The sequence below is a fragment of the Heteronotia binoei genome, chromosome 4 (assembly GCF_032191835.1).
Source record: "Heteronotia binoei isolate CCM8104 ecotype False Entrance Well chromosome 4, APGP_CSIRO_Hbin_v1, whole genome shotgun sequence".
In the NCBI taxonomy this organism is placed as follows: Eukaryota; Metazoa; Chordata; class Lepidosauria; order Squamata; family Gekkonidae; genus Heteronotia; species Heteronotia binoei.
Window position 1 is genome coordinate 168,420,000 of NC_083226.1, and position 19,864 is coordinate 168,439,863.

Here is a 19,864-nt window from a genome sequence, read left to right on the forward strand (position 1 = left end):
CCCAGAAACTGCTTGACTCAGGCCCTCTGCCTGGGCCTCACAGTGGCACCAACACCGCAAAAATTATCATGCAGTTTGACTGTGGAGCAGCGTTTAGGTGAGATAAAGCATAAAACTGGACACACTTGCTTCAACTGGCATACCGAAACCAGATAGCCTCAAGAACTGGGATGGAATACGGCACCAGTTATTGAATTGTAAAGTGGGAACAAACCAGAAAGTAGCTTCATTCAGCTCTGATCTGTACAGAAAAGGAGACCAGTTGATTGTCAGACTAATTCTATACATTGTGATTAGCATATATTATGAGCTGGAGGGGATCTAGGTACAGTGATCAAGTTGCATTGTTCCAAATAGAGCATGTAAGGTTTAAAGTTAATCATAAACTAGTTGGGAGGGGGGAAGTAAAATGTCCTGTACGGAAATGGGACAAAGATGTTCTTCTGGTTTGATTCCTTCCCTTTAGGCCATTTGACTGAGCTATTCTGTGAAGCATTAATTTGGTCTGCTATCCTTGCAGGATTGTAAAATTTCAGATATTCATTTTCAAAAATTGAATGTGTGAGGGAGAAAGGTTAGGGGTGCCAGGTCAACTTACCTGGCCAGCAGGGCTCACTGCCGGTCAAGGGTGACACTCTGGTTTTGGGGCAAAACTCTATGGTAAATTTGGTTTCAAACCACAGAGTTTTGCCCAAAAACCACAGCATGCCCCCCCCCATCCAGAAGTGGACCTGAAAACAGAAGTAGGCCCAAAAAGGACAGTTGGGTCCTGTGAAAGTGGAGGTTTCCCTGTTCCCACCAGGGGGCTGGTAACCCTAGGGAAGGTCTAACTTTGCCTTCTACTTTGACCTCTAGGTTTCTACATGCAGAGATTGTTTATCTATGGTGGTACATCCAAACACATTGGGTTCCACCACAACCTGAAGCAGTTAGGGTAGTTCAGGAGTCCTCAGCCTTTTTGAGCCTGAGGGAACCTTCTGATTTCTGACACAGTGTGGTGAGCACAGCCACAAAATGGCTGCTGCAGCTTAACTTTCAATCACAGTGAAAATCTTATCTTTGTGCTGTGGTGGCAGTTGCTGCCACACAGCAGTGTTTTTAAAAATCTGCTCAACCAATCAAATCTCCAATGGCCAACTGGAATCCCTGTTGGGCAAAAACCCTGTCTGGCCCTGCCCACTTTCTAAAAAGACTCAGTGGGCGCCAGGCAGGTGGCATGGTACCTAGGGGGCATCACACTGGAGATCTCTCATTGAGTTCCCCAAGATTCACTTCTCATGACTTGGCTGACCACAGAGATTGTGCCTAAATGAAAAAGACTGAAGCGGCTTCCCACAGAGGGGCACAACAGAAGGGGTGTCAAACATGCAATCCGGGGGCCAAATCAAGCTCCTGGAGGGCTCCTATCAGGCCCATGAGCAACTCACTGTTGTCTGCTTCCTTCTCCCTCTCTTGCTTCCTTCTGCATTACAGCTTGCTTTGCAAGGCTTGCTCAATCGCACAGGAGCTACAGAGCACAACCTCCATTTTCTCCACTGGTTGAGGCTCCTCCCTTGGGGACGAAGGGGGGGAGGCAGAGTCTGCTTTGTAAGGTTCTCTCAATTGCACAGCAGAGCTACTGAGCCAAGCCTCTCTTCCTTCTATTGGCTGAGGCTCCTCCCCCTCTTGGTTCCCTGGGGAAGGAAGGAAAGAGCCACAGCTTCCTTTGATCAGTTTCCTGGATCCCATGGAAGAAATACAAAGAAAGCATCTTTAAGACCAACGAGTGCTAATGTTTTAAACATGTTCTAAGTTTTTTATAAAAACAAATTTAATTGTGTTTGTGTCCTTTATAAAGTTTATATCTCTGCTACCTTATCTTAAATAAGTACACACATGGTCCAGCCTGACATGGTCTCATTTATGCCACATCCAGCCCTCATAACAAATGAATTTGACACGCCTGAGTTAGAATATCACTGGGGCTTTGTAGTTCTGGTGGCTTTTCGCTTTTGTGCACCATCGAAATGAATGACTGACAAGCAAACGTAGCCAGAAAGTCTTTTAAAGGTCTCTGTGTAATGCCAAGAACTCTGCGTACTCCTGGACTTTGAATTTCCTGACACTGGCTCATTACACATCTCTTGGATGAATTGATTACAGGAACACAACAACACCCGTTTCATCCAGGCACCGGAGGCTTTAGAAAGATCTGTCTTCAGGTCACCTGAATTAAAGCTGGCGGGATACAGACTCTTTAGAAAAAGCTGGCATCTAAAAAGGAACCTGAACTCTTTAGTGAATCTGTCAATACGCTTTCCTCTAACACTGCTTCCTGGAGAAGTCTGTGTTCATTATGGCTAGATTCAACTCCAGTAGCAACTTAAGAGACCAGCAAGGCTCTGGGAGTATAGGTTTTCCAGGGTCAAATGTCCCTTCATCAGGTGCTTAAAAGCTTATTTTCCCCAAAATTTGTTGGCCTCTAGGGTGAAAGGATTTGAATCCAGATGTTCTACCACAGACCAACGCAACTGCTGTCAGAAATTTTGTTCCTCGCAGTTTCTCCAAACAGAAACACACCTGGTTTGGAATACAGGTTATTCCAGGTCCACTGGAGATCTCCAGGAAAGTCATAAGGAGAAACCAGGTTGGATCAGGCCCATGGCCTATCCAGTCCAATACAGGCCATTTTTTGTCCTGATCCAACATGGCTTCTCATATGTTCCTATGCTCTGCCACTAGGGTTGCCAATCCAGAGATGGGGGCAGGGGATCCCCCAGTTTGGAGGCCCTCCCCCCGCTGCAGGGCCATCAGAAAATTGGGGGGAGGGAAATGTCTGCTGGGCACTCTATTATTCCCTATAGAGATCAATTCCCTTAGGGTATAATGGAGAACTGATTTGTGGGTATCTGGGGCTCAGGGGAGTCGGGTGTTTTTTGAGGTAGAGGCACCAAATTTTCAACATAGCATCCAGTGCCTCTCCTCAAAACATCCTCCAAGTTTCAAAAAGATTGGACCAGGGGGTCCAATTCTATGAGCCCCAAAGGAAGCTGCCCCTATCCTTCATTATTTGCAATGGAGGGAAGGCATTTAAAAGGAGTGTGGTGCCTTTAAATGTGACAGCCAGAACTCCCTTTGAAGTTCAATTATGCTTGTCACAACCTTGCTTCTCCTGGCTCCCCCCCCCCCCCAGTCTCCTGGCTCCACCCCAAAAGTCCCCAGATATTTCTTGAATTGGACGTGGCAACCCTATCTACCACTGAGCCACAGCCTCTCCTGTTTGATTGGAGTGGATGGTTTCGTGACTGGCTGGTTTAGCGTTTGTTATTGCTTTATGACTGCATCCTATGACCTCTTTTACAGATTTTGTTGGTGTTAATGCATCACTCTGGAAGCTGCTGTGGTAGCTGCTCATTAACACACAAACTATAATTTAGAGCGCTGGGTGTACTGAAGAAGGTATGATATAACATCCAGATTCTTCAGTAATACCACTCATATATTAGATAATTTTATCTCATTCTGAAGGCTCTTTCCCTCTTCAGAGACCATCAGAAGAGCCTCACAGGTAGGGCTTCCAGTTCTGGGTTAATAAATGCCTAGCCTAGAAATTTGAGGGGGATAATGCCTGGGGAGGGACCTCAGTAAGGTGTAATCCCATAAAGGATGGGTGTCAAACATGTGGCCCAGGAGCTAAATCAGGCCCCCAAGCAACTGGCTGTTCTCTGCTTCTTTCTCCCTCTCATGTTTCCTTCTGCATCACAGCTTTCTTTGCCAGGCTTGCTTAATCACACACAGAGCAAAGTCTCTATTTTCTCCATTGGAGAGGAAGGGGGGGAGGGATAGCTTGCTTTGCCAGGCTCTCTCAATCACACTGCTGAGCTAGTGAGCCAAGTCTCTCTTCCTTCTATTGGCTGAGGCTCCTCCCCTTCCTGGTCCCCTGGGGAAGGAAGGAAAGAGCCAGAGCTTCCTTTGCCCAGTTCCCTGGATTGCATGGGAGAGATAGAAAGAAAGCACCTTTAAGACCAATGAGTGCTACTGTTTTAAGCATGTTTTATTTTAAGTTTTTTTAAACTTTAATTGCATTTGTGGGCCCTTTATAAAGTTTATATATCCACGACCCAGAATTACATATTATGATACACATGGCCCGGCCCAACAGGCTCTCATTTATGTCAAATCCGGCCCTCATGATAAATGAGTTTGACACCCCCTGCCCATAGAGTCCACCCTACAAAAGCAGCCATTTTCTCCAGGAGAACAGATCTTGGTTGTCTGTAATAGCAGGAGCTTTCCAGGTGCCACCTGGAGGTTGGCAACTCTAGGAAAAATCTAATATAGCTGGGGAAGGGGCCATGGCTCAGTGGTACAGCATCTGCTCAGCATGCAGAAGGTCCCAGGTTCAATCCTGAGCATCGCCAGGTGACAGGATCAGGCGGCAGGTGATGTGAAAGACCCGGCACCCTGGAGATGCTGCCAGTCTGAGTGAACAATATTGACCCTTGATGGACCGATAGTTTGATTCTCTAGAAGGCAACTTCAACAAAAACTTAACCAACAGGCCAGTTCTCTGACCGCTCAGGTTAAGTAAGACTATACGCCGACCTCCAGGGAAGTGACCACAAATAACCAGTTCTGCGCACTTGCATCAAAAATTGTTTGTGGCGAGTACCTATCCGCTGACCTCGTAACGCCACCGAGAAACCTCCCCTGTAGTTCCCAGAGCAATTTTACAACTTTTAATATGTTTTCGGTTTTTTAATGAGGCCAAGGATCAACAAATACACTGATAATTATAACTCCACATGCTCTTTCTTCTTGTTTTAAGATGGGTAGCCTAGCTGAAGCATTCTGAAAGGACGAGAGCAAGAGTCAACCGATTCTGAGGCTTTACACACATACCACTGTCATGCAAGCCACAAAGAAATCCAGCATACACAATGGGCAAAGAACATTCTTTAAATATTATGCCTTTCTGCAGTCTATCTGGATTTTCTTGGGGCAAAACCCTATCTCATCATTCCAGAACATAGAGGAGGAGGGGGGGGGGGAAGTGCATAGTATACCCAGAAGATTCTAAGATTGTCTGGCAGTCAGAAGCTCTAGCTTAGTGGTGTCAAACTCATAAGAGCCGGATCTGACATAAATGAGACCTTGTTATTTATTTATTTTATTTCATTCGGTTTCTAAAATAAATAAATAACAAGGTCTCATTTATTGTTGGGCCGGGCCATGTTTTTACTTATATAAGATTAAGCAGCAGAAATATATTTTGTAAAGAACACAGACAAACACAAATATATATATATATATTTCAAAACTTAAAACATGCTTAAAATGTTAGCACTTATTGGTCTTAAAGATGCTTTCTTTGCATTTCTTCCATGGGATCCAGGGAACTGGGCAAAGGAAGCTCTGGCTCTTTCCTTCCTTCCCCAGGGGACTGGGGGGTGGGGAGGAGCCTCAGCCAATAGAAGGAAGAGAGGCTTGGCTCAATAGCTCTGCTGTGCGATTGAGAGAGCCTGGCAAAGCAAGCCCTCCCTCTCCCCCTTCCTCCCCAAGGGAGGAGCCTCAGCCAATGGAGAAAATAGAGGTTTTGCTCCGTAGCTCCTGTGCAATTGAGCAAGCCTCGCAAAGCAAGCTGCGATGCAGAAGGAAGCAAGATATAGGGAGAAGGAAGCAGAGGACAGCCAGTTGCTTGGAGGCCTGATAGGAGCTCTCCGGGGGCCTGATTCGGCTCCTGAACTGCATGTTCGACACCCCTTTTCTAGCTCTTTTAGCATTATGTACCACTAGGTGGTGAGCTAGACTTGTTTTTAAGGGAGATGTTTCAGAGGTGGTTTTCCCATTGCCTGCCTCTGTGTCACACTCCTGGTATTCCTTTGAGGTTGCACTATTGGAGGGACAGCCCATCTGGAGGAAGCCTCTTCTACTCCGTAAGAGGAGAGCTCACCACCTTCCGAGGAAGCCTCTTCCATTGAGGAACCGCTTTAACAGACAGGAAGTTCTTCCTAACGTTGAGCCGGAAACTCTTTTTGATTTAATGTCAACCCATTGGTTCCGGTCCTACCTTCCGGGGCCACAGGAAACAATTCCGCACCATCCACTATATGACAGCCCTTCGTGTTCTTGAAGGTCTGGAGACCAAGTCCTATGAGGAAAGGCTGAAGGAGCTGGGCATGTTTAGCCTGGAGAGGAGGCGGCTGAGAGGTGATATGATCACCATCTTCAAGGACTTGAAGGGCTGTCCTATAGAGGATGGGGTGGAATTGTTTTCTGTGGCCCCAGAAGGTAGGACCAGAACCAATCGGTTGAAATTAAATCAGAAAAGTTTCCAGCTCAACATGAGGAAGAACTTCCTGACCGTTAGAGCGGTTCCTCAGTGGAACAGGCTTCCTCGAGAGGTGGTGAGCTCTCCTTCCTTGGAGGTTTTTAAACAGAGGTTAGATGGCCATCTGACAGCAATGAGGATCCTGTGAATTTAGGGGGAGGTCTCTGGGAGTTTCCTGCATCGTGCAGGGGGTTGGGCTAGATGACCCTGGAGGTCCCTTCCAACTCTATGATTCTAAGATGTTGATCATATCACCCCTCAGTTGTCTCCTCTCCAAGCTAAACATACCCAGCTCCTTCAGTCTTTTCTTGTAATAGTGGAAGATCTCCAGGTGCCATATGGAGGATGGAAACCTCAGATCTTGAGCGAGTCACTCATTCACTCCTCTCAGTAGGGCTGCCAGGTCCAACTGCAAAAATACTTGGGGACTTTGGGGGTGGAGCCAGGAGACTTTCCCATTCCCTAAAATAAATATATAAAAATACAGCAGCGCAGTTCCCCTGAATACAGTCATCATTCCCTCATCCCCCAGCAGCGGGTTGCACTTCCACTAAATGAAAGTGAACGCATACACACACTCGCGCAAAGCCGCCAAAATAAATGCAGTTTGCAACACACACTTTTGCAACCTCACTGTGGCAGTTTACTCACAGGAGTTGCTGAATGTAACCATCTCCTGTATTTCTACCAACTTCTTCAGACTAACACGGGAAACGAAAGATTCCGGTTTACTCTTTACTACGCAAACGACTTCTGAAAGGAATGTAAAATGAACAGAGGGACTGGGTTGACTTTTCTTCTCACAGCTTCACAGAATCACTGTGAACAGTCACGTGGCTCTACTAGCTTGCCTCGCCTGCATTCAGCCTTGCTCTTACGGAGTTTTAAAGTTTTCAAGCTTCTTCTTGGCTTCCAAACTTCTTTAAAGCCTTCCAAGTTGGAAAGGCACATCCTGGACGTTAGGGGCAGGGCTTCCCCTCCAGCCACCTGGCTGGCAGTGGGGAGGAGCCTGCAAAATTGGGAATCCCCTGCCGGGATATGGGGACTGGCAAGCCTACCTCTCAGCCTGACCTACCCTACAAGGTTGGTGTGAATTTAAGATGGAAAAGAGAAGAACCATACATGTCCCCTTGAGCTCCTAAGAAGAAGGGCTAGATCTCTCTTTTTTTAAAAAAAAAATGTACAAAGCAAATAAATAGAAGAGCCAGTTTGGGGTAGTGGTTAAGTGTGCGGACTCTTATCTGGGAGAACCAGGTTTGATTCCCCACTCCTCCACTTGCACCTGCTAGCATGGCCTTGGGTCAGCCATAGCTCTGGCAGAGGTTGTCCTTGAAAGGGCAGCTGCTGGGAGAGCCCTCTCCAGCCCCACCCACCTCACAGGGTGTCTGTTGTGGGGGAGGAAGGTAAAGGAGATTGTGAGCCGCTCTGAGACTCTTCGGAGTGGAGGGCGGGATATAAATCCAATATCATCTTCTTCATCTTCTTAGAAACCAGAGAAAGGGGAAAGAGTACATAAGCACACAGCGGTGAGCTCCCAACCGACTTGGAGATCCCTCTCTACAACTTTCTGGCCTCTCTGAGTTGAGCTTCCATTCACTGGTAAATGGGGCGTCAGCACTTGGTACCCCTCTCTCAGGGGTCATGCCATAGAAAAAGAGGTGCCAGAGCTCATTAGCACAACTCATTTGCATATTCCAGACACACCCCTGACATCACTAGAAGGTGCACTAAATTATATCAGCTCAGCATCTACCTTAAAATGCTTCTTGAATTATATTTGTCACGTAGAGAGCCAGTTTGGTGTAGTGGTTAAGTGTGCCTTGGACACCAGAGCTCCCATAGGAGTTGCCCTCTCAGCCCCACCCACCCCACAGGGTGTCTGTTGTGGGGGGAGAAGATATAGGCGATTGTGGCTACTCTGAGACTCAGATTCAGAGTATAGAGTGGGATTTAAATCTTCAATGTCTTCAATATCTTCTTCCAGTAATAAAACCTTACTCCCATCATGCTTTTTAAATTACTTTCTCCTATGTGGCCACAGTGGCATGATGAAGATTTCCATCTGCTTGATATATTTTGGTAATTTTCCCATTTTTTGTGGGGAAAGATACTAGAAAGTTTGTCAAATCTTAGAGTTCAGCAAAATTCCCACAAGGGGGTTGAACAATGGAGCCCAGAAGCACGGTGTTTTTTTGGGGTGTGGCAGGGGGGAAGGGGGAAAAAGTCCTAAGGAAAATCGACCCAGACTGTTCCGTGGAAGGTCAGATGCTGAAGCTCAAGCTCAGATCCTTTGGCCACCAAATGAGAAGGGAGCACTCACTGGAGAAGACCCTGATGCTGGGAAAGACAGAAGGCAAAAGAAGAAGGAGGCGGCAAAAGATGAGATGGAAGGACAGCGTTACTGATGTAACAAACACGAATTTGAGCAAACTTCAGAGGATGGTGGGAGACAGGCGGGCCTGGCATGACTTCATCCACGGGGTCGCAAATAGTCGGACGCAACTGTGCGACTGAACAACAAGAAAGAAAGAGCACAATAAAATGTAGAGGTTTCGGAGCTCCACTCCTGTGAGCTCCAGCCCAAAATGAGGCCTACCACAAACAAACGAAACAAGCAAACAGGCTACCAATCCAGCCGAGACCAAATCAAGCTAACATCATGCCCAGTCAGAACACCCTGGCTTCGCTTGATGGGTCACATTCCCCACCTGTTTTTGACAGGTAGCTGACATAACCACGAGCACAACCGGACCTCTTTCCCCCCTGCCTCTGACGAAGAACTACTGAATTGGCAGCAAAGAGTTACACAGAAAGGAGTAGAAGCAACCAAAAATAAACTGTGAACAAATCACAAATGTGTTACAAATAACAGTGGTAGGATTCATTGAACTACTGTTATTTATAACACACTGACAGTCAACTTTTGAAGTCGACGCTAAGCGTGAATTTCTTCCATTCAAATAATTTCTCTATAATAAAGTGCTTGTGCAAAAGATAAATACTGTCCATAAATTTCCAAAGTGCAATGAGGAATCAATACAGGACGTCTCAGAAGTGGTTTTCTGCAGAAGACCATACCAAGAGCAGGCAGTACCTGGAATCTGGGACCTCCTGTTTTATGTAGCCCAGGATCCACAACAGACCCTCCCCCCCCCTAAACACACACTCAAATACATCTATGTACAGAGTCAGTTTGGTGTAGTAATCTTGGAGAACCAGGTTTGATTCCCCACTCCTCCACGTGCAGCTGCTGGAATCAGGGCCGGTGCATGGCAGCAGGCAAAGTAGGCAGTTGCCTAGAGCGCCACCTAGGGTGCCTAGAGAGCCACCCCCTCCCCGACGCATGACTCTGGCTCCCGACCACCGTCACCTTGTCCTCTCCCATCACCAAACAGCCCTCAACAAAGCCAAGCCACCCCCTTGTCCCCGATGTGCGACTTGGCCTCCCACCTCATCCTATCCTGCCACCCTCCTTCCTGGCATGGCTGGCAAGCACTTCTTCTCACAATGTTTTTATAACTTCTTACATTTTTCGAAAAATTAAAATTAAAAATCAGTAAATTAAAAATGTGAAAAGTTTTAAGCTTGGCACACTTCTATTTCCCTATATTTTTAATAGGGGGTGCTAGTGGGTGATTTGCCTAGGGTGCCAGAAAGCCTAGCACCCGCCCTGGCTGGAATGGCCTTGGGTCAGCCATAGCTCTGGCAGAGTTGTCCTTGAAAGGGCAGCTTCTGGGAGAGCTCTCAGCCCCACCCACCTCAGTAGTTCAATGTGGGGGAGGAAGGTAATGGAGATTGTGAGCCGCTCTGAGATTCAGAGTGGAGGGCGGAATATAAATCCAATATCTTCATCTACCTCACAGGGTGTCTGTTGTGGGGGAGGAAGGGAAAGGAGATTGTGAGCCGCTCTGAGATTCAGAGTGGAGGGCGGAATATAAATCCAATATCTTCATCTACCTCACAGAGTGTCTGTTGTGGGGGAGGAAGGGAAAGGAGATTGTGAGCTGCTCTGAGACTCTTCAGAGTGGAGGGTGGGATATAAATCCAATATCTTCATCTACCTCACAGGGTGTCTGTTGTGGGGGAGGAAGGGAAAGGAGATTGTGAGCCGCTCTGAGATTCAGAGTGGAGGGCGGAATATAAATCCAATATCTTCATCTACCTCACAGAGTGTCTGTTGTGGGGGAGGAAGGGAAAGGAGATTGTGAGCCGCTCTGAGACTCTTCAGAGTGGAGGGCGGGATATAAATCCAATATCTTCATCTACCTCAGAGGGTGTCTGTTGTGGGGGAGGAAGGGAAAGGAGATTGTGAGCCGCTCTGAGACTCTTCGGAGTGGAGGGCGGGATATAAATCCAATATCTTCATCTACCTCACAGGGTGTCTGTTGTGGGGGAGGGGAAGGTAAAGGAGATTGTGAGCCGCTCTGAGATTCAGAGTGAAGGGTGGGATATAAATCCAGTATCATCATCTTCTTCTTTGACCTGGATAACCCAGACTAGGTCCGGTCTCATCAGGTTTTGGAAGCGAAGCAGGGTCCAGCTAGGTTAGTCTTGGGATGAAAAACCAGCAAGGAAGTCCAGGGTCACTATGCCGATGGGAGGCAACCCCGTTTTAGAAGAAGACAACATTGGTTTTATAAAGGTAAACGGTAGTCCCCTGTGCAAGCACAAGTCGTTTTCGACTCTGGGGTGGCGTTGCTTTCACAACGTTCTCACGGCAGACTTTTTTATGGGGTGCTTTGCCATTGCCTTCCCCAATTGGATTTATATCCTACCTTATACTCTGAATCTCAGAACATCAGAGCGGTCACAATCTCCTTTACCTCCCCCTACCCCAACAACAGACACCCTGTGAGGTGGGTGGGGCTGACAAGAGTTCTCACAGAAGCTGCCCGTTCAAGGACAACTCCTGTGAAAACTATGGCTGATCCAAGGTCATTCCAGCAGCTGCAAGTGGATAAGTGAGGAATCAAACTTGGTTCTCCCAGATAAGAGTCTGTACGCTTAACCACTACACCAAACTGGCTCTCTGGTGCCCCGGGCAAGGCTAACTTCTGGTGTCGCCTCCCCTGCAGTGATAATGTCACTGTGTCACATGGGGGTGCCCAATGTGGCACCCCCCCCCCGAAGGCTGGCACCCCAAGCAATCGCCTAGTTTGCCCAGTGGCAGGGCCAGCCCTGACAAACACAGAAATCTAGAACTAGGAAGAGACATCAGGGGATGCACAGAAATCAGCGCACACACCCTCATCTCATGTTATTTCTTAGGTGGGGGCAACACCCTCCTTGCGGTGTGGAACAGCACTCTGTCAACCTTCTACAAGGGACCGTGCTCTAGAAAAGAGCAAGAGCCCAGAGGTACCTTAAAGACTAAAAAAAATTTTTGGGCAGGGTGTGAGCTTTCGTGAGTCACTGCTCACCAAGAAATGACTCACAAGAGCTCTCGCTCTGCCACAAATTTTGTTAGTCTTTAACAGGGGTGGCCAAACTGTGGCTCAGGAGCCACATGTGGCTCTTTCACACATATTGTGTGGTCCTTCACCACCCCATTGGCCAACTTGGAGAAGGTGTTTGTCTCTTTAAATCACTTCTCCCAGCCAAACTACATGGCAGCTTGGTGTATGCATTTAAAGTTGAAGTTGCTTTCTTTCCACCTCTCCCTCACCCTTATTTGCTTCCCTTTCTTCCTCCCTCCCTCCCTGTCTTGTGACTCTCAAACATCCGATGTTCATGTCTTGCAGCTTTCAGACAACTGATATTTATTCTATGTAGATAGATCCAAGCGAGCAGCCGTGTTCGTCTGAAGCAGTAGAACAAAGTAAGAGTCAAGTTTCACCTTTAAAACCAACAAAGTTTTATTCAGAATGAAAGCTTTCATGTGTGTATGAACATATGAAGCTGCCTTATACTGAATCAGACCCTTGGTCCATCAAAGTCAGTATTGTCTTCTCAGACTGGCAGCGGCTCTCCAGTGTCTCAATCTGAGGTTTTTCACACCTATTTGCCTGGACCCTCTTTTGGAGATGCCAGGGATTGAACCTGGGACCTTCTGCTTCCCAAGCAGATGCTCTACCACTGAGCCACCGCCCCCCCCCCTGAGCACACACGAAAGCTTGCATTCTACATAAAACTTTGTTGTCTTAATGGTGCAACTTGACTCCTACTTTGTTTATTCTATGTGGCTCTTACATTAAGTAAGCTTGGCCACCTCTGATCCAGAAGAACTCTTTATTTTTTAAAAAATGGCTTTCTTGAAATTATATTAAAAAGGCCAAAAAGAAAGGGGACACAGGACACGAAACTCAACCTTCATTAGCGATTCTTTATAGACCGCTGGCAGGGAAGCAGAACAATCCAGATGAAGTAGAACAGGTCAAAGTTCAGCTGCCACATCAGCTGCCCGGCTCTTTACCACTCTCAACAATGGGCGGAGAACAAAGGCAAAATACACAGCCATAAATGCTTCATGAAAACCCAGGGCGGCCGGAGTGTGGCCTTTAATTAATCCCGCAGGCCAGCAAATCCAGCATTTCAACTGCTAGGAAAACGAGATTACACAGTTGTTAACTTAACCTCTCCTTTTTGCAATCTGTAAACCAGGACAAAATTGTTGTGAGCGATCCTGAGAGCTTTTTGGTGTGCAAAGGAGTAAATCCCATTGGATAGAGAGGGGCCAGAAAAGCGCCCCAACCTCTTGATCATTTTGGTTACCCCCTTCTTAAAGGTTTTCTTGGTCTGTAGCAGGGGTGGCCAAACCCGCTTAATGTAAGAGCCACACAGAATAAATGTTAGATGTTTGAGAGTCGCAAGACATGAACACCAGATGTTGGAGGGAGGGAGGGAGGGAGGGAGGGAGGGAGGGAGGGAGGGAGGGAGGAGGGAAGGAAGGAAGGAGGAAGGAGGAAGGAAGGAAGGAAGGAAGGAAGGAAGGAAGGAAGGAGGAAGGAAGGAAGGAAGGAAGGAAGGAAGAAGGAAGTAGGAAGGAAGGAAGAAGGAATGAAGGAAAGGAAAGGAAGGGACAGGGAAGGAGGAAGGAAGGAAGGAAGGTTGAAGGAAGGAAGGAGGAAGGAAGAAGGAAGATAGGAAGGAAGTGAAGGAAGGAAGGAAGGAAGGAAGGAAGGAAGGAGGAAGGAAGGAAGTGAAGGAAGGAAGAAAGAATGAAGACAAGAAGAAAGAAAGAAATTAAGAAATGATAGAAGAAAGAAAAGAAGAAAAGAAGAAGAAGGAAAGAATGAAGGAAGGAAGGAAGGAAGGAAGGAAGGAAGGAAGGAAGGAAGGAAGGAAGGAAGGAAGGAAGGAAGGAAGGAAGGAAGAAGAGATGGGGAGGGAGGTGGAAAGAAAGCACCTTTAACTTGAAATGCATTCTCCAAGCTGCGGGCTAGCTTGGCTTGGAGAAGTGGTTTAAAGAGAGAAATGCTTTCTCCCAGTTGGCCAACAGGACAATGTGGGCTTTGAGAGCCTCACAATATGTGTGATAGATTCAATTTCAGTAGCACTTCAGAGGGAGGAGGAGGAGGAGGAAGATTGGATTTATACCCTGCTCTAGCTCTTTACTGCAGGCAGATACCCTCTGAAACTATGTTCTACTTCTGTTCTAGCTCTGTGATGAACTTTGAGAGAGTAATTAGATTCTCTGCATCAGAGGCTGGCCTAGTGTTGCATTTCAACGGCCAACTCTCAAGAAAACTGACTCATACAGAAACACAGAGAGTTGTCTCATGCGACAGATGTTCATTCTAGCCTTTTAAGAAGAAGAAGAAGAAGATGATGATATTGGATTTATATCCCGCCCTCCACTCCGAAGAGTCTCAGAGCGGCTCACAATCTCCTTTACATTCCTCCCCCACAACAGACACCCTGTGAGGTAGATGAAGATATTGGATTTATATCCCGCCCTCCACGCCGAAGAGTCTCAGAGCGCCTCACAATCTCCTTTACCTTCCTCCCCCACAACAGACACCCTGTGAGGTAGATGAAGATATTGGATTTATATCCCGCCCTCCTCTCCGAAGAGTCTCAGAGCGGCTCACAGTCTCCTTTACCTTCCTCCCCCACAACAGACACTTTGTGAGGTAGATGAAGATATTGGATTTATATCCCGCCCTCCACTCCAAAGAGTCTCAGAGCGGCTCACAATCTCCTTTCCCTTCCTCCCCCACAACAGACACCCTGTGAGGTGGGTGGGGCTGGAGAGGCTCTCACAGCAGCTGCCCTTTCAAGGACAGAAGCTCAGAGTGGCCTACAATCTCCTTTCCCTTCCTCCCCCAAAACAGACACCCTGTGAGGTAGATGAAGATATTGGATTTATATCCCGCCCTCCACTCTGAAGAGTCTCAGAGCGGCTCACAATCTCCTTTCCCTTCCTCCCCCACAACAGACACCCTGTGAGGTAGATGAAGATATTGGATTTATATCCCGCCCTCCACTCTGAAGAGTCTCAGAGCGGCTCACAATCTCCTTTCCCTTCCTCCCCCACAACAGACACCCTGTGAGGTAGATGAAGATATTGGATTTATATCCCGCCCTTCACTCCGAAGAGTCTCAGAGCGGCTCACAATCTCCTTTCCCTTCCTCCCCCACAACAGACACCCTGTGAGGTAGATGAAGATATTGGATTTATATCCCGCCCTCCACTCCAAAGAGTCTCAGAGCGGCTCACAATCTCCTTTCCCTTCCTCCCCCACAACAGACACCCTGTGAGGTAGATGAAGATATTGGATTTATATCCCGCCCTCCACTCTGAAGAGTCTCAGAGCGGCTCACAATCTCCTTTACCTTCCTCCCCCACAACAGACACCCTGTGAGGTAGATGAAGATATTGGATTTCTATCCCGCCCTCCACTCCGAAGAGTCTCAGAGCGGCTCACAATCTCCTTTCCCTTCCTCCCCCACAACAGACACCCTGTGAGGTAGATGAAGATATTGGATTTATATCCCGTCCTCCACTCCGAAGAGTCTCAGAGCGGCTCACAATCTCCTTTCCCTTCCTCCCCCACAACAGACACACTGTGAGGTGGGTGGGGCTGAGAGGGCTCTCACAGCAGCTGCCCTTTCAAGGACAACCTCTGCCAGAGCTATGGCTGACCCAAGGCCATTTCAGCAGGTGCAAGTGGAGGAGTGGGGAATCAAACCCGGTTCTCCCAGATAAGAGTCCACACACTCTAAAAGTAAAGCTGTCCGTCGTAAGAGCAGACCACACTCCATGCTTTATTTCAGAAAACAAGGGGAAATACGGCTTCCCAACAGCCTTGTAAGGTAGGCCCACACAGTCTCCGTAGTCCCAACAGCAGGACCAAGGCTGAAGTATGATAGATTGCTCAAGGCAATTAGAACTGATCTTCAGCCCACAGAGACCAGCTCTCCTGGAGAAAATGGCTGCATTGAAGCATAAGTTCAACGATATTATATACCCCTGCTGAGGTCCCACCCTCCCCAAACCACGCCCTCCTCAGGCTCCACCCCCAAATCTCTAGGAATTCCCCAACCTGGAGCTGGCAATCCAACAGCCAAGGTAAACTTGTTCTCCTCTGATTTTGTACCTTCCAGATCAGGGATGTCAAAAATGTGGCCCAGGGGCTGGATCAGGCCCCCAAGCAACTGGCTGTCATCTGCTTCCTTCTCCCTCTCTCTTGCTTCCTTCTGCAGCACAGCTTGCTTTGCCAGGCTTGCTCAATCGCACAGGAGCTACAGAGCAAAGTCTCTATTTTCTCCATTGGCTGAGGCTGCTCCCTTGGAGACAGGGGGGAGGGACAGTATCTCTCTATTGCACAGCAGAGCTACTGAGCCAATCCCCTGTCTTTTCCATTGGCTGAGGCTCATCCCCCCCCCCCGGCCCCCTGGGGAAGGAAGGAAAGAGCCAGAGCTTCCTTGGGCCAGTTACCTGGATCTCACAGGAGAGATACAAACAAAACACCATGAAGACCCATGAGTATGAAGTTTTATCTCTCCGCTACCTGGCATTAGTTTATGACACAAATGGTCACAACAAGGTCACATTTATGTCAGAACCAGCCCAGGTAACAATTGAGTTCGACACCCCTGTTCTAGATTCTCAGTAATCATTTTGACACCTGAACTATTAAAGTCACCCAGGAAAACCAAGGGAGTCAGTAAAGCAACTCCCCCAAACCCTATAAAAACCTCTACGCTCTCCCTTTAACTACTCAGCGAATCACTCCCAAAGCTAATTAGAGAAGCACGCCTCCCCCAGTAACGAGACATCCAATTTGAAGGCACAGGTCCTTCCTGGATGGGCAGGATTTTATTAAAACCAAATGCAACTTTACCATTATAGAAAGGCTCAAGTTTCCTAGAACGAGACGCCCGGAAAGATCGTACTACTTAGCATTTATATAGCATTTTCAAAGCGTTCCTTCCTCTGCAGTGTCCAACCCAGAGGTGCTTTTCCGCTGACACAAGTCATTGCTACCTGTATTTGACTACGGGCAATTTTCGCAGGGTCCCCTCCTATCGCAATCGATGCTGAACTTGAAGGGGCAAGGGAACATAAGAGAAGCCATGTTGGATCAGGCCAATGGCCCATCCAGTCCACCACTCTGTCACACAGTGGCCAAAAAACCCAGGTGCCATCAGGAGGTCCATCAGTAAGGCCAGGACACTAGAGGTCCTCACACTGTGCCCCCCAAGCACCAAGAATACAGAGCATCACTTGCCCCAGACAGGGAGTTCCAACAATACCCTGTGGCTAATAGCCACTGATGGACCTCTGCTCCATATGCTTATCCAGTCCCCTCTTGAAGCTGGCAGTGCTTGTAGCCACCGCCATCTCCTGTGGCAGTGAATTCCACGTGGGTGAAGGACTTCCTTTTATCAGTTCTAACCTGACTGCTCAGCAATTTCATTGAATGCCCATGAGTTCTTGTATTGGGAGAAAGGGAGAAAATGAATTCTTTCTCTATCCCGCGCATAATCTTGTAAACCTCTATCATGTCACCCCTTCAGCTGACGTTTCTCCAAGCTAAAGAGTCCCAAACTTTTTAACCTTTCTTCATACGGAAAGTGTTCCAACCCGTTTATCATTCTAGTCTAGGGAGAAACGGTGACTTTGGAAGGTTGGCTCTATGGCATTGTACCATGCTGGGGTCCCTCTTTTCCCCAGTCCCACCCTTCCCAGGCTCCACCCCCAAAATCTCCAAGAATTTCCCAACCCAGAGCTGGCAACCCTAATAGTGTTGAACTAGGATCTGGGCAGGATCCAGGTTCAAATCCTGGACTTGTGCCATGGAAGCTCACTCGGTCATCTTGAACCAATCACAATCTTTCAGCCTTTTGGCCAATCACACTCTTTCAACCTTTTAGCCAATCACAATGCTTCAGCCAATCACACTCTTTCAGCCTTTTAGCCAATCACAACGCTTCAGCCAATCATACTTCTTCAGCCTTTTAACCAATCATACTCTTTCAGCCTTTTAGTCAATCACAACACTTCAGCCAATCATACTCTTTCAGCCTTTTAGCCAATCACAACACTTCAGCCAATCATAACTCTTTCAGCCTTTTAGCCAATCACACTCTTTCAGCCTTTTAGCCAATCACAATGCTTCAGCCAATCACACTCTTTCTGCCTTTTAGCCAATCACACTCTTTCAACCTTTTAGCCAATCACAATCGTTCAGCCTTTTAGCCAATCACAGCCCCTTCAGCCAATCACACTCTTTCAGCCTGTCCTACCTCATAGGGCTGTTGTGAGGATAAAATGGAGGAGAGAGATACGATGTAAGCACCTTTGGGTTCTTGCAGGGGGTGAAAGGAGGATATAAATAAATAAAACAATACACTGAACAGGGAAACCCAGGATAGGGATAATTCCAAAGCGAGCGATCTAAGGATCTGCAGATTATGTCTTCAAACTGGTTCAAAACAATCGCAGAGGAAGACAGGGGTTCCCCCCAGAGTAAAAATACATTTCTGTGTTCAAACTTGCCCATGTTACGGGCAAGAAGGGATGAGCTAGTGCTTGACTCTTGCCCAGGATAATGCCAATGGCCACTTGGGGGTCAGGAAAAAGAAGATGATATTGGATTTATACCCCACAGAGTCTCAGAGTGGTCACAATCTCCTTTACCTCCCCCCTCCTTTACCTCCCGCCAACAGACACCCTGTCAGGTAGGTGCGGCTGAGAACTCTTGCAGCAGCTGCCCTTTCAAGGACAATTCTACGAGAGCTATGGCTGACCCAAGGCCATTCCAGCAGGTGCAAGTGGAGGAGTGGGGAATCAAACCCGGTTCTCCCAAATAAGAGTCCGCGCACTTAACTACTACACCAAACTGACTCTCCGTTCCCTTCTGGGCTAGATTGGCCCAGGGATCTTGGAGGCTTTTTGCTTTCCTCTGGGCATCGAGTGGGGGGTGGGCAGGAGATAGCTGTGAATTTCCAGCATTGTGCAGTTGGATTAGGTGACCCTTAGGGTCCCTTCCGGCTCTAGTTTGGTATAGCGGTTAAGTGTGCAGACTCTTATCTGGGAGAACCGGGTTTGATTCCCCACTCCTCCACTTGCAGCTGCTGGAATGGCCTTGGGTCAGCCATAGCTCTGGCAGAGGTTGTCTTTGAAAGGGCAGCTGCTGTGAGAGCCCTCTCAGCCCCACCCACCTCATAGAGTGTCTGTTGTGGGGGAGGAAGATAAAGGAGATTGTGAGCCACTCTGAGATACGGAGTGGAGGGCGGGATGTAAATCCAATATCTTTTTCTTCTTCTCTGTGTTTATGTCATTCTCTTAAGCTGCTTCCCTCTGAGAAGGGGGAAGCAGGAAGGCCCTGGGCTAAAGAGGAACATCAACCCGGTGTCACACGTGTGCCAATCACAATTTGGGGGCACGGCCAGGGATTTCTTCTGTAATCTGAAGACAAAACTTCCGTTTCCCAAAGTATAGGGAAATCTTCAACAAGGCTGCTGGTCAGCGTCAGGAACAGACCACTGAGAGCTAATCTGGCGGAGTGGTTAAGAGCACAGACTCTTATCGGAGAGATCCGGGTTTGATTCCCCACTCCTCCACATTCACCTGCTGATGTGACCTTGGGTCAGCCAAGAGTTCTCTCAAGTCTGTTCTGCTCAAGAGCAGTTCTGGGAGAGCTCTCTCAGCCCCACCTACCTCACAGGATGTCTGTTGTGGGAAGGGGAAAGGAGATTTGTAAGGTGCTCTGTGACTCCTTTGGGTAGCGAAGGGCAGGATATTAATCCAATCTCATCCCACAGTAGGTGACTGCCTAGGGCGCTGGCCTTCTGGGGTTGCCAAATAAGGCACACCCATGTGACTGTGACGTTATCAGTGCGGGGGGGAGGGCCCCAGATGTTAGCCTCGTCTAGGATGTCAAACAGTCTAGGGTCAGCCCTCAGGAATGGCAAAGTGAGGGCAAGAATGTGGGGGTTCCCAGAGCAAGGCGGCGATTCCTTTAGTGGAGCATGTTTTTGCACTCCTGCAAGGAAGCCACTCTCTCTCGGCTTGGCTTCGCGAACGAAGATTTAAGAAGGGTGCAATAGTCCACGTTCTCGCCCCGCCTGAAAATGTGGGAAGGTGTATGTTTCCCAGGAAAGGCA